This window comes from Bos indicus, chromosome 19, assembly GCF_029378745.1.
Source record: "Bos indicus isolate NIAB-ARS_2022 breed Sahiwal x Tharparkar chromosome 19, NIAB-ARS_B.indTharparkar_mat_pri_1.0, whole genome shotgun sequence".
NCBI classification, from domain to species: Eukaryota; Metazoa; Chordata; class Mammalia; order Artiodactyla; family Bovidae; genus Bos; species Bos indicus.
Window position 1 is genome coordinate 54,121,187 of NC_091778.1, and position 15,750 is coordinate 54,136,936.

Genomic DNA, 15,750 nt, shown 5'->3' on the forward strand with positions numbered 1-15,750 from the left:
CAAGTCTCTTGTCTCCTGCATTGGCAGGAGAGTTCTTTATCACCAGTGCCAGCTGGGAAGCCTTCCAAAGCCAGCATCTTTTCCCTGACCCTAAGCATTTCTGGATTTCAGGTTTCAGGCCTCTCTCCTCCCCTGAGCTTTGTGCTCAACACAGGGCTTTGAGGAAATCTTGTATTGTTCTGCGTAAATTCAAACTTACAAAAGATACACTGGGGATGATTAACCAGTATCATAGAATCATTTGTCTCCCCCCTAGATTTGCTGCATAGTTGACTTCTAATAGATTAACTTCAAACGCAATTTACTCCGAGCTGTGTCCATGTGCAGCAACTCAACCTTTCTTTTTGGCTGAGAGTCAGGGGAGGCTGCGTGCATCCATTATTGGAAGCAAATTACACATGACTGGTATTCCATTTTCAGAATAAAACCAGAGCTGCCTCAACGTGGTGGGAGGTGTAGGTAAAAAGGAGAAGAATGAGGAGAGGGTGACACAGGGCACTAGGTACTTGTAAAATCTGCTCTGGGGAGACAGTCTCAGTACTCTTGCATCCCAGAAGTCCTTGGCAAGGACTGAGCCCCCCACAAAGGCCTTGGGAGGGGACAGCCTCAGCCCAGGATGACTTCATTGTGGAGACAGAAACTAATTCCTCTCTAAGTGGGAAAAGGCTCTTTAGCTGCATTAAGAGGCTGAGATCTGATGAAAAGGCGAATAGATTCAATCTTCCTTGCATCAGTCACCTGGGACTTCATCAGACTCAAACCGATTAGAAAAATTCACATTGAAAGCATCATTTATAATAGACCCAAATTATAGAAAACATTTGGCCTGGAGGGAGGGAGAAATAGCATTTTCACCTAAGCCATAATCTTTCATTATCTCCCCCGCCTCCTTTATGGGGTTTGACAGCCCTGTCTCCTCCCCCAAACTAATCATTAGACTAATTAGGGGCTAATCAATGTTTAATTAAAACCTAGCCATTAATTACAGGAAGTACTATGGCAACTTGGGAATAAAATGTGGCTGCAGGAGGGATCAGATTTCCTCAAGCATGGCCAGTGGCCCAAGAAGAAAGCTTTCCTTCTTCTGTTTGTTTCCTTCTGTGCACTTTGGCTTGAGGGGATCTGGAGGTCAACAGGGGGAGAAGGGAGGGAGTGGAGAGGAGGATGGATTGCTCTGAGTGTCTTGGCTTCTGGCCTGTTACCCAATTTTCCCACTCACTCCACAGGAGCTTTCCCCTTGGTTCTAGCATCATTCTTCCCATGTCCCAAATTTAATCTATTTTTCCTCTGAAAATCTTTTATGGGCACCTACTTACTTGCATTTAGACTACATCCAGACCTCTCATCATGAACTGCAAATTCCCAGGTGAATGGTTCTCAACCCTGGTTGCATGTTAACCATCACCAAGACAGCGTAAAAAAATTCGAATGGAAGGATAGACAAATAGAACAATGAAGAATATAGAGCCCAGAAATAGACCCAGCATATGTGGGCATGTGATATACAACAGCACTGCTGAGGAGGGGGCATGAATGATCTTTGCCATAAATGGTGCCGGGCCAATTGGATAACCCCCGGGGGTGGGGGTGGTAAATAGGAAGCTTGATCCCTACCTCACACCATACATGAAAATCAATTCCATTTTATAGAAGATAACATAGGAAAAAAATCTGGAATATCTTCATGGTAAAAAGAGAGAAAACTATTAAGGAAAAGATTGATAAATTGGGTTATATGAAAATTGAGAGCTTCTGTTTATCAAAGATACCATTAAGAGAGTGAAAAGATGGGGACTTCCCCTGGCAATCTAGTGGTTAAGACTCCACCTTCTAATGCAGGGGGCACAAGTTTGATCTCTGGTCAGGGAACTAAGATCCCACACGCTGCATGCTGCAGCCAATAAATAAATAAACAAAACAATTTTTAAAAGGGAGTGCAAAAGGACAATCACAAAGCTGGAGAGGACACTTGCAAAATACATAATCAAAAAAAAATTCATGGAGAAGGAAATGGCAACCCACTCCAGTATTCTTGCCTGGGAAATCCCATGGATAGAGGAGCTTGGCGGGCTACTGTCCATGGGGTCACAGAGTCAGACAGGACTGATCAACTAACCCTTTGTTTCACTTTCAACCCCATCCATTGGGAAGCTATGAACAGCTGTGGGGCTTGTGCATTGCACAAGGAGGCAGGTCCCGTCCAACACTGTGCACAAAAAAAAAAAAAAAAAAAAAATTCATAGAAAACTGGGAAAGAGACACTAAGTACTTTACAAAGTGCTTCATTGGTCATCAGGGAAATGCAACCTGAGACGCTGCTATAAACCCATCAGGATGGCTAGAATGAATAGATTGGTGACCTCAAAGGTTGATAAAGACCTAGGACAATGGGAACATCGGTACATGTCTCATGAGAGTGAAAACCCGTGTACACCCATGGCGGATGCATGTTGATGTATGGCAAAACCAATACAATATTGTAAAGTAAAAAAAAAAATAATAATAATAAAAAATTTAAAAAAAAAAGGAAAAACGGTTCAGCAGAATCTGCTAAAGCAAAACATGTGTCTGCCTAGATTCCACGAGCACAGAGTGGGGAGTCGGGGGCATGCAGGAGGGGCTTGGCGACTCTTGAGGTGGTAAGTGATGTAGCACCAGGAGGACTCTTAAGACAGAACTCCCTGTTCTCAGGGGAGGAAGTGTATGAAGGAGAGAGCCTGGATCCTGGATCCCAGCTCTGCGTGAGCAACAGATTCACCTTTCTGAGCTGTGGTTTCTCCATCGGTACATGATGCTTACTGCGAGAGCTTGCAGGAAAGGACTACATGTGATGAAGCTTATGAAACACCTACCACATTGCATGGCCAATAGTTGGGATAAAATTTCTTTTATCACCCTAGGAGTCAGGTATAATCAGCCATGGTCTGCATTTAGTGGCTAGCTCTGCACTTTTATTCGGGGGTGGAGTCGTGGCTGGGTAGGATCTGAACGTGGTGTCAGGCTCTCTTGCAATCACACCAGGTGGCAGTGATGTGGCATTCCCTGTTCAGGGAGGCAAGCCAGCCTCAGACACACCTCAGACAAAAGGCAGCCTTTTTCACCCTAGGGTCCTCCGTCAGCCTCCCCTTTCTTTACCACTGAGCCACCTGGGAGGATCTAGCCCATATTATTTTGGCATAAAAAGGAATGAGCCCTGCGATATTCTATAACAGGGCTGGACTGGAAAATGCGCAGAGAAAGAAGCCAGACACAAGAGGACGAAGTTGCATGATTCCACTTACACAGAATGTCCAGATCCGGCAAATCCATGGAGACAGGGAGCAGATTGGTGGTTTCCAGGGGCCTGAGGGGCAGACAGGGGGATGCGGGTGACTGTTAAATGGCGTGAGGTTTCCTTCTGGGACTGGGATAAAATGTCCTGGGTCTAGATAGAGGTGGTGGTGGAACAACACTACGAATGCACTAAATTCCATTGAATTGTAGACTTGAAAATAGTTAATTTTATGTATGTGAATTTCACCTAAATTAAAAAAAAATTGTTAGTCCAGCCTTTCCCTTGGGCTGCTGGGAGATGTGACAAACACACTGAATTGTTGCTGTTAAAAATCCACCCATGGTTGCCTCCTCTGAAATGATGGGCAGCAGGCTGGGTTCATCTGCCCCCATCCTAATTGCCCCCATCTGGACCCAGGGCCCTACAGGTGTTGGGAGCAGTTATATCTACAAACAGATTTATCCTGAGGCCTAGAGCTATACTATGAGCAATGCAAGGATGCCCATCCCCACTTCGCTGACCCTTGATGCCTCTCCAGGCACTGGTAGGGTTTCAGCTTGGCCTGTCTGCACCCCCCACCCCACCCCCATCTCCTTTTGCTTCTAGAACAGGAATACACATGCCTGTTGAGTGGATACTGTTGCCATGTGCGCACACTGGTTTAAAAGGATGTGTTGAGCAGCTGACACAGAGATAAATGGGGATGGAGTTACAGGAAGGGGAGGGGAGGCCTCAGAGCAGCAGGAACGGGTATCACTCCCCACCCCTGAGGTGGGAGGATGCCAACCTCATGCTGCCGTCTTGGAGGGGTCACCTACTACCTGCCTGCTGTCTTGGAGGGGTCACCTACTACCTGCCTGCTGTTACCTGTGTGAGTCCGGGTTCCCCACCTGTGCTGCCCTTACCAACCTCCAGGGGCGTCTGGAACCTGGAGAAGCTGAAGGTTAAGGGGTGCACGCAGGTGTTGGAAATGATCCAGGGGTACAAGTGTGATTCATCACATGTTGAGAGAGGGAGGGAGAGAGGAACTGTGTCTTTGTCCACGTGTAAATCAGGAGACAGATGACAGAGCCACTCCTGACTCCCTTCTAGGTCTTCCTCCATCTCCTTTCTTTTATGAGCGCTGTGAGTCCTTCGCTTCAATAGCAGTGAATTTTCAACTCAAAGGGAAAAAAAATCCCATGAGTAAATTAAGTCCTTCTCCCATGCTGCCTGTATTGGGGCCACTGAGACCAAAGGGTCTCATTTATTATTTTTACAGATGATCAAATTGTTTTCACCCTTTGTCTCATCCTCTGAAGCATGGGCTTATGTGGACTTGAGGGGCTCTGTCCAGAAGATGCCATCTGTGACCCCAGGAGGGACCTGGTCCTGCTGACACGTGCCCCTCAGTGTGGCCTCAAAGCAGCTACCTGAGGGAGATGAGGCCTCTTTTAAAGACCCTGGAAGCAGACCCTTGAGGGTGCTCATCTGGCCCTCCACTTTCTTTCCTTAGTGTTCCAAGACTGATTGTTTTAGTGACCTCAGAGTGTTCCATGGCAGAATGATGTGAATGTTGGTGTCCAGCCCTGTACTGTGTGGGCTCCTAGAATCCATCCAGGGTTGGTATGTGTATGTGTGGCTGGGATGTTGAGAACGTGCTAAGAGTACATGGGAGTGAGGTGGGGAACGTGGAGGCTTGAAGACCCTCTTCAGTCTCCCTCTGGGCTCCCGGAACAGGCCACTGAGAACCAGGTCAGAGGAGGTTTCCAATCGCTGGGTACATGCTTCCTCCTCCCCTCGTCTTCCTCTTCCTTTATGCCTCTCCTCCTTCTCTGTCTCCCAACTTGTCCCGCCCATCCCCTCTCAGCCCTTGCCACCAACAATGCACTGTGTCAGGAGCCTGTTTCTAGGTAGATCTGCTCTGTGCTCTGTGCCACCTTGAGCACGAATACATGTGTGTGTGTGTGCACGTGCATGCGTGCGCAGTGTGAGGGGACAGGGTACCTTGGCCCAAATGTGTCTGGACTGGGTGGAGCCCTCCAGGATGGCAAAGGACTTGGCCACAGTCAGCATAAAGAACCCAGCTAGGAAGTTAACCTCGGTCCAGGGGATGACCTGCTGCCTGCCCGGCACCCTCAGTGCCTGCCACCCCTTGCCCTGCCTGGCTATGCTGCTCTGAGGGGATTCCTTGTCAAGAGCCCCCGGCACCTGGAAGGAGGAAGCGGTTATGGAGTCAGGACTGTGCTCTGATTCCTGCCTTCCCCTCACGTTCCCACTGAGGGTGGCTGCGGGAGGAAAGCATCCTGGAGGGTCTGGATATGGTGGGAGTGGAGCTCCTGCCCCGTCCTCCTGACTCCCAGGACAGTGTGTCGAACCACACACGTCTTCCTGTCTCAACACATGGTCACCTGTATTTCATGTTGACTGCCTGCTCTCATGGACCAAGAAGCAGAGACATGGGGCGGCTGTCAGTGGCTCTGAGCCATGAATTTCTGGTCAGATTTAACTCCTTAAGAATGAAAGGGGAAACTTCCCTGGTGGTCCAGTGGATAAGACACTGAGCTCCCAGGGCAGGGGGCCTGAGTTCAATCCTTGGTCAGGGAACTAGATCCCACATGCCACAACTAAGACCCAGTATGGTCAAATAAATAAATTTTAAAAAAAAAAAAAAAGGGGGAAAGGAAGGGGGCCCAGGTTCCCTTGGCCTCCCTGGTTCTTCGTCTTGGTGCCCATGACACACGCGGCGGGGCCTCTCCCATGTCTGCTGGAGCCAGGGCTTCGCCTGCAGGGCCACCTCACACTGCCCCTCTGTGCTCATTCTTCTCCACGCCCCTTGACCTGTTGCCTCACTTCCTGCATCCTAGTTTTCAGTCCTCCATTATCTCCCACCTGGACCACTGCCGAGGCCTCCCTGTTCCCCGAGTCCCTGACATTCCCCGCCTACATATCCCATTGCTTTCAGAGTTGTTTACTAGGAACAGAGCTATTTCCATGGCATGGAACATTTTGCTCAAGAACATTCAACAGCTCCCCATTACCTGCAGAAAGAAACATGTCCCAGGGGAGCCAGTCTTCTTAGCAGGGCATTGAAACTCCTCCAATTTGACTCTGGCTTCACTTTATGGGCCTGCCCAGCCTCATTGCCCTTCAACTCCTCACCCCCACATACTCCTGCCTTGAATTAAACAAGATGGCCTGTGGCAGTTCTCATCTGTGTTCACTCAGCCTGAGCTCTGTGTTGGAAAGGTCTGTGTATGAGAGGAGTCCCAGTAATTTTCCAGCCCACGCTACCTTCTTTTTCCTCTGAACTCAGAGTGTTCATGGTCTGGGTCACGCTGCATGGAAATTCATTTATGCAACAGACACACTTTCCATTGACATGATTCTTTAGTACAGCTTCACAAATTCTTCAAGCTCTTTGAGGGGGAACTTTTCTAGGAAACATCCCTCAGCCTGCTCCTAATTACCTGGTATTTTCAACCCATCTTTGTATGGTGTCAAAATCACGTCCGTGTATCATTTTCAAAATTCCATCATACAGAACTTACGGTTTTCTTGTCCTTTCGCCCTTTTATTCTTTCATCTACTGTGTGTTCGTTGAGTTCCTGTTTTGTGACAGGTACTGGTGGTGTGATGGACACAAGGCAGGCCTGTGCCGTTGTTGTCAGGCGAGGCAACACTGGAGCCCCCAGCACGTGAGAAGCGCGATGATGATGAGGGTGAAGAAGGTACAGGGTGCTGGGAATGCAGGTGATGGGAGCGCATGTGGTCTCGGGGCATGTGAGGGCCCCTCTCTGGAGAGGGGACGTTTCAGCTGACATCTGAAGGATGAGGAGGTATTGGACGCAGAATGGGGGGGGAGAGTATCTGGAGGGACTGAGAGGTAGGCAGACATGTGAAAGGCAGGAAAAATGTCCCAGGTGACCCAGAGTGGCTTGAAATCAAGGCCGAAAATCCAGGCAGAAAAGGCCATAGACCAAGTCAAAGGGTTTGTCTTGTAACAAGGGGTGATGGGAGCCATGGAAGCGCTTTGAGCTGGGGAGTGACACAATCAGACCTGCCTTTTGCAAAGAACAGCCTCTGCCTGCTATGTGGGGACACTGTTGGAAGAGGGCAGAGGGACTGAATGAACTGTAACAGGGGTCGTCAAGCTAGAGCTATGGGCCAAACCTGGCCCACGGCCTGTTTGTGTCTATAAAGCTTTATTGGCACACAGCTGTATCCAGTAGTTTACATATTGCTGCTCTCAAGAGGTGGAATAGTTGCCACAGAGGCCATATAGCCCTTGGTGCTTGATATATATATATATATATTTTTTTTTTTCCTTGACTTTTTTTTTGGTGTTTTTTGTCCTATTATTTTTTATATTTATTATTTATTTTGGCTGTGCAGGGTCTTATTTGCAGCATGTAGGAACTTCAATCTTCATTGCAGTGTGAAGGATCTTTAGTTGCTACATGCAAACTTAGTTGAGGCATGTGGGATCTAGTTCCCTAACCAGGGCTTGAACCCAGGCCCCCTGCATTGGTAGCATGGAGTCTTAGCCACTAGACCACTGAGGAAGTCCTGATGCCTGAGATATTTACACTGACCTTTTACAGGAAAAGTTTGCTGACAGTTCTGTTAAAACACTGCCTTAATTTGGGTTGTTCTGGAAGCAGAGCTGACAGGAGGATGTGAGCGCAGGTATACTCGTGGTGAGTGGGTGGAGGGCAAAGATTCAGAAAGTGGGGCCAACAGGATGCGGGGCTGGAGGGGGTCAGGCGGGTGAGAGAGCGGAAGTGAGGATGGAGATGGAGATTCTGCTTCAAGGGCAGACCTCCAGTTCAGATCTGGGCAGGTCTTGAGCAACCCGACTGTTCCAGAACTTTCACTTTGTTTCTCTACGAGATGACCTCCAGTCTCTGCAGCTGAATAATACTCCACGAATCTTCCTCACCATGATTCACTAATGAAGCTGAAAAGGCTCTTCACTTTCTTCCCAAACGTGACCCAGAATTCCTGCAAATTCCTCTCTGAGCAAAGCATGGGTACCACCATCCTGTCTTTCCCCCGTCAGCAAAGCGGCTGTCTGCCTAATTCCTAATTATGCCCTTCAAGGTTGCATTAAATCATTGCGCCAGGACACTGCATTGTGGGTAATCAGCTGCTGTTTTAATATGTTTAGCTGCTCTGCATTTCCACAGGCAGAGACTGTCTGAAGTGAAAATTGTGCCCCTGTCTGTCAGGATCTCTGCTGGAGATCACAGAGCAGAGGATAAGTCTGGTGTGGCAGGTTGGATCGTGTTTCTCCCTGCAGAATAAACCCTGCCGAAGGCATGGGCTGGAACTTCCCCTTCTCACCCTCAGACACATCTCAGAGACTTATGGTCATCCTGGTTGGAGGAAATCCAGCTGGAATCTGTTCTATGAATTCCCAGCGTCCCTTCACTTCTTTTTAAAAAAACAGCTTCATCGAGATGTAATTCCTGTGCATAGAATTTGCCCATGTACAGAGTTTTTGGTATCTTCACAGAGTTATGCAATGGTCACCACAGTCAATTTTAGAACATTTTCATCATCTCTGAAATTGGTAATGATAACTATCATCTCCCAAGCCCCACCCCTCCCCACTGCCCCATAACCCCTGGAAACCAGTAATCTCTACTTTCTGCCTCTATGGATGTCCCTATTCTGGACATTTCATATAAATGGGATCATGCAATATATGGCCTTTTGTGTCAGACTTCTGTTACTTAGCATGTTTCCAAATCTCATCTTTGTTGTAGTGTGTGTCACTGCTTCATTCCTTTTTTATGGCTGAATGGTGCTTCTGGGACATTTACTTCCTGAGGCCCATCAGTCATCCCACCCTGGGGACTTCATCTTGTAGTCCTTACAGCACCCGACGCGGTAGGTGCCTGACCTTCACTTGATGGCTAGAGAAGCCGAGACTCAGAGTAAGTGCCTAATTCAAGGTCACATGGTTACTTTGAGGGAGGGGGGTCTAATCCTCGTGTTCAGAGCATCTTCCCAAATCTCCTGTAATTTTCCTAGAATCCAGAGCAGATTAGAGTGAATTAGGAGAGAGGGCCTCTGAATCTGATAGGGCCTGTGATGGGCTGAATAATGGCCCCCAAAGATGCCCAGGTTCCAACCCCTGGAACCAGTGACTGTGACCTTATTTGGAGAAAGGGCCAGTGCAGATGGGATTAAGGATCTAGAAGCGGGCGATTATCCTGGATTATCTGGGTGGGCCCTAAGCAGTCCCATGTATCATTTTAAGAGAAAGTCAGAGGGAAATCTGACACTTTGACACACACAGAGGAGACACCCACATGAAGGTAGAGCAGAGAGAGACGTGAAGCTGCTGGCCTTAAAGACTGAGTGATGTGGCCACAAATCAAGGATGGCCAGCAGCCCCTGGGGGCTGAAATAGGCAGGAAAGGCTTTTGTCCTGGAGTATAGCCTCGCTGACAGCTTGATTTCAGACTAGTGATGCTGATTTTGGGTTTCTGGCCTCCAGAACTGGGAAAAGAATCAATTTTTGTAGTTTGAAGCCCTTTGTATGGCATCTGTTAGGGCATCCTCAGGACACTAACACAGGGCCTCATACCTGATTCCCAGGCCCTTTGTGCCTGAGACAGCTTTCTGCACGTTCCTAGCCCGAGCACGTTGGTACAGCCGGCTGTGATGTGGCCTGTATATGTTGAAAGCTGGGAATAGCATCTAATACCTCTTATCTAAGAACTTTGCATAAATGAACCCAATCCCCACAACAGCTCTGTGAGATAAGCTCCTATTGTTATTCCCATTCTACAGACGAGAAAATGAGGCTCAGAGTGGCAGGTTCACCAGCGAGGGGCAGAACCAGGCGGTCCTGTTGCCCAGTAGCTTTCTAATGCTCTGTGCTGCCTTCTTAAACTACGCTGCTTAAAGAAGCATGTAAGAGCACAGGCTTGGAAGGCATTCATTCATTCAACAAATACATATCAAAATATTTACGAGCCCTGGAGAATCAGCTGTTAAAATGTGTGCCTTCCCCGCTGGGCCCTCACATGTGGTAGTGAGGCAATCGCCGAAAGTATAATGTGTAACCCTGGAGAAACACTGGACGTGCCAGGACTCTTTCTGGGGTGCATGGGTGTGCATATGTGTGCACGTGTGTGTAAGCATGCTGTATTACACAGGGGATTGGGGAAGGGAGCTGAGCAGGTGGGAGTTCAGTGGAGGCCTGCAGGACCCAGGTGTGCTGGAGGAGCCCATGACTGGCTCAGCAGAAGGGGTGGAGTAGGACCAGAGGAGACTGGAGTGGGTGGAGGGGGCTGACTGGGCAGAGCTGTGCCAGTCACTGGGCAGGGCCCTGAAGAGCACTGGGCCGAGGGAACGCTTGAGTTGTCCCACCTTCCCTGTGTGGCTGTGGGTCAGAGCCTCCAGCTCAGTATTGTTGCAAATTTTAAATGCAGGCACGATTGTGCCTGGCGCTTGGTCTGTGTGTCTCCACAATTGATAACAAGATGCCGCCCACTGCCCGTCAGTGCCCTGTGAGTCTTGATCATCTTGTGGGGGGAGGCCCCCTCAGGATTAGGATGCCCCATTTCAAGAACCTTCGTTGTACCCTTAGCATACATAGTCTCACCTTTCTTTGGAAACTACTTATTTTTGGAATTTTCATCTTTCCCTCAGTTCTAAGTGGTTTCTTATTCTGGAAGGTAACATAATATCCATCCACATTTCCTTCTCTAAAGCTCTAGAACTCCCCCAGAACTAGGTGGGTTTTGGCACTTAGGCTTGTTGGGATTTTAGAAAGATAACAGGATACATAGACTATGTCATGGAAGAGGTTCTGGGGTCTGGGGCTGCACTGCCTCATGGGAGGTCACCGAGAGGAGATGACAGCTGGGTGACCCGAGCTGGACCTGGGCCAGGAGAGGCTCCTTGCCCTCGCCCTCCTCACTTCCACTCTGTCCATCGTGCCAACTGCCACCTGCCACCTGCCAGTGCCGCTTTCAAAGGTGCAGCCGGGAGAAAGAGCAGTGTGCTGAGACCGCCCAAGGGGCCACGTGCCTGGCCCCCCAAGACCTTGCAGTAAACTCTTAGGATTTGGAGGCACAGCTGCTAGAGGAGAGTCTGAGCCCTTGGTCATCCATAATTGCTCATTTATAAGTAAAATGAGGGCTTCCCAGGTGGCTCAGCTGGTAAAGAATTTGCCCGCAATGCGGGAGACCTAGGTTCGATCCCTGGGTTGGAAAGATCCCCTGGAGAAGGGATAGGCTACCCACTCCAGTATTCTGGCCTGGAGAATTCCATGGACTGTATAGTTCAGGGGGTCTCAAAGAGTCAGACAGGACTGAGCGACTTTCACTTTTCACTCAACCAGGCTCGAGAGGCCGTTCCTGCAGACGGCCCCGCTGCCCCGCCCATGCGGCTGCCTTGCCCTCCGCCTCTGTCCCCGCTGGGGGTTCAGGCTTCACCTGGAAGCTCTGAGGGTGTAAAACCATGCAGCTCCAGTCAGCGTGGTAAGTAATGGCCGCCGGTCACTCTTGGTCACTTTGCGTGTTGGCACCAAAATTAGAAAACGTGAGGTTTTCAGAGTTAATTGGATTTTTGAATTTAGGATAAGGGGTGTGGACACGTGGGCCCAGCCCACACTGACAGAACTTTCTAGGTACCAGTCACTGCGCCTTTTCTGTGCGGCTTCATCAGGCCATGTCAGCCACCCCCCAAGGTATCCAGGGAGCTGCCCAGGGAGGGGGCGTGGGGCCCCTAGGCGTCCCCCAGGCTTTCTTCCCCTTCATACTGGTCGAGGTAGGGGCTCAGGCCACAGCCTAGGGCACACAGCCTCCCGCAAAGCCAAGCACGCAGACGCACGTGGGGCCAGGGCATTGGATTCCATCCGAATTCTGACGTTCACTCTTTTTTTAAAACGTCTGTGGAGTCAAGTCTTAGTTCTTAGAGGGGAGGCCTGCAGACAGCCAACAGGCATTTGAATCACATGGCTTCAGGGAGAAGGGAGGGAGGGACACTGGCGTCCTTGTGGTGACTTTACATGGGCTCTGAAGGCCACCTCCGAAAGAGGTGTCCCCAAGGTGTTTTAAATAGGTAGCATAAAAAAAAAAAAAGGCCCTCTCCAAGGTGACAGAAATGTTCCAAAGGACAAAATTCTACTACATGTGAAAGTCCAGTTATTTTTGTTTGAAAACTCTCTCATTTTGTGATCATCAGAGCTCACGTAATAGGGTGGACTCCGTTACACCGAGGGCCTTGTGCCTGGGGCTGGATGCCATGCCCACCTTTGAGTTCCACGACCTAAGTACCTCCCAAAGACTCCACTGCCGAATGCTATCCCCTAATACTGTCACACTGGGAGTTAGGATTTCCACAGATGAATTTCCGTGAGGGGCACAAACATTCAGCCCATAATAGCTCTCTGTTTCCAAACATTACCTATGCATTGAAATTTCCTTACTCATCAGTTTTAGACTTCATTATTGATCTTTCTTTGATGGTATAATAAATCAGATTTTAACTTACTTACATTTCTTCTTCTCTCTCCTCTGCCCAAATAACTTCTCATTTTTTGGTTATATCTACATACAAGTTTTTCTTATCACAACTATCATAACCACAACAGTTTTCTTTCTTTCTTTGGTACAATTTTTCATTTATCCTGTGGTTAATAATTGCTTAGGTTTTCCCTGGCCCTCCAGCATACCTCCGCATGCAACCTTCCATGAGGTCAGTCCTGTCCGATAAGTTGGTCAGCCCTCTGAAGTTGCGCTGGAGCCTTCTGACACCTGCCCCAGCCGGTATGGGCTGCTCCAGGCTTGCTGCATGGCCCTTGTTCAGGACTTTCCTTTGCTCACTCCTGTGATGGAGCCCATGCTTCTTAGACCTTGGGCTTCGTCCTTTTGTTTCCTACCTATTCTTGGTGGAGCTCATTCTCTTATAACACCTGAGATGTCTTATTCTTTTCCCATATTCAGTTTGAATGTAGACTCCTGGTTTTGAAATTATTTTTACCTAGAATTTTGAAGGCATTTTCCTGCCGAATTCTGGTTTCCATGCTGCTGTTGAGTAGTCTGATGCCATTCAAATTTTTGATCCTATTTTATGACCTGGTTTTCTTCTCTCTGGAAGCTTTTATCCTTGGTGTTCTAAAATGTCATAAAGATATGCCTTTGTTCTTTTATTGTTTGGATACTTTGCATGCTCTGCAATCTGAAGGCTCATGCCTTTCAGTTCTGGGAAGATTTCTGGTATTATTTCTTTGATGATTTTATTCTCTCGATTTTCTCTGAGCTTTCTTTCTGAAATTCTTATTTGTCAGACATTGGACCTCCTGGCTTCATCATCTAGTTCTTTAATTAGAAAAAAAAATCTCCCATTGTACATTTCTTTGCCTTTTTGTTCTACTTTCTGGAAACTTTAACTTCATTTTCCAAGGCTTCTATTGACTTTCATTTATAGTATTATATTTTTTACTTCGAGGCATTCTTGTTCTTTCATGGTTTCTTCTTGTTTCATGGACTGTAATAGCTTTTCTCATCTCTGTGAACATATTAATGGTACATTCTTTGAAGTTTTCTTCTCTTTGTGAAGTATGTACCTATACTACTTATCTGGTGCTGTGTAACAAATCACCCTAAACACGGTGGCATAAAAGGACAAACATGTCTTATCTCACAGTTTCTGTGGGCCGGGTATCTGGTAGGGCCTAGCTGGGTGGTTCTGGCTCACGGTGAATTTGTAGCTAATGTGTCATCTAGGACTGAAGTCATTTAAGGCTTCAATGGAGATGAAGGATCTGCTTTCAAGCTCAGTCACTTGGTTGATGGCCAGAGCCCTAAATTCCTCAGCACACGGGCTTCTCCATATGGCTGCTGGACATAGCAGTTGGCTTCTTCCAAAGTTAGTGAGAGGGAGAGAGAGAACCAATATGGAGGCTATGCTGCTTTTTATAACCTAATCTCAGAAGTAACCACCGTCTCTTCTGTCATGATACAGTGTGGGAGAGAGGACTCAAGGATGTGAGTAACAGGAGACTGCCATCAAGGAGGCAGCTGACTACCCCGGCACTTGTTCTGAAGTTCCCCTAATTTCTTACTTGGGTCTCTGTTGTCCATGATGGAGGCTTGTCTTGAATATTTGGTGATCTCTCCCTCTGACTTCTTATATTTTCAGCACGCAAGTTGATTGGAGGCTGTGTGTATATGCCTATGTGGGGAGCTTGTAGACTGTCTCTGTAAGATTACTCCAGAAGTCAATCTTGTTATGAAGAGTTGAGGGTAAGCTGTTTATTTGGAAGGGGAAGGAAACCCCACTAGGGGAGTGGGGTTTTAGAACATGGAAAGGAAGGAGGCCAAGAGAGGGTATGATATTAAGTCATGCATTGAAGCATGTGTTTGGAACTTGGTCCTGCCGAGAACTCTGAGAAATGGGGCAAAGCACATACCTCAGAAGGATCCTACCAGGATGATGTTGATGGAGCTTGGCTACTGGTGCCTGAGTCATTGCCTGAGGGCCGTGGGGGAGAGGGAGGGTGAGCATCAGGACCCGTCCGCCTGCTGCAAGAGGGCAGAGCAATCCTCTGAGGTTTTAGGGAAACTATCAGGCACACGATCCAGACGCCACTGTTGGAGTCTGAAGCACCTGGACGTGGCTAAGAGACATGTGACAAAGACAGTGACCACGGGCTTTGCTGTAGGGCACGGTTCCTACCCTTTTTGGCACAATTTTTCCAGACTCAGAGAGGGGATAGTTTCAGGATGATTCAAGTGCATTATGTTTATTGTGCATTTATTTCTATTATTATTACATCAACTCCACCTAAGATCATCAGGCATTAGATCTTGGAGGTTTGGGACCCCTGCTGTTTTCTCTGGGACAGCTTTTATTCTCTGCAGAGAGGGATCCTCTGATCGCTTGCTTTGGATGGGGTTGGGGTGTGGGGATAGGTCTGGCTTCTGGTGCTCTGGGACTGGTAGCAGAGGCCAGCTGGGTGGGGCTGTCACCCTCAGTGTGGAGACTTCTATTCCATATGCCTCTGTTCAGCACTGTGCTTGATCTCATCTTCTTTGAGCTGGCATCCCCAAGCCTGGGGTCTCTCTGATTCACTCCCTACAAGAATGAGCCTCAGGTCTCTGTGGGCTGGGCAAGGGTGCCTCATTGTATGGAGGTGGGCAGGGTCCAATTTCACCCTGGCCTTCAAAGTATCCAGTTTCCATGATTTGGGGGAGGTCTTTGGGGGCACATCAGCTGGGTGCTGTCCCTTAGCTCCAGCTTGCAGTTCTCTAGCTCTGCCTTCTCCATCCCAGGGTCCCCCAGCCTTTCTCTCTCAGCCTCTTGACTTCATCATGACTGGGGATTCCATATCTCTCATTCATTGTGAGGTTGTCTTGCCCCCTCCCTCATCTTGCTAGTCCTGTTCTGGGAGGCCCACACCTGGAAAGTCGCTGGACGAGTGGAACTGGGCAAGAGCTGGGCCAGGGCAGGGCAGCCCAAGCTGTTGGTGA

General features: G+C 48.4%; 1 long non-coding RNA gene across 1 annotated transcript in view; it reads left to right on the forward strand.

Moving 5' to 3' along the window:
- The first annotated feature begins 4,885 nt into the window (after positions 1-4,885).
- LOC139177618 (uncharacterized) overlaps positions 4,886-15,750 on the forward strand; it is a 36,520-nt gene continuing 25,655 nt past the window's right edge. The window contains exons 1-3 of the long non-coding RNA XR_011562137.1: positions 4,886-5,008; positions 6,876-6,984; positions 11,616-11,754. This is a non-coding gene — a long non-coding RNA (uncharacterized lncRNA). The remainder of the gene's footprint in view (positions 5,009-6,875; positions 6,985-11,615; positions 11,755-15,750) is intronic.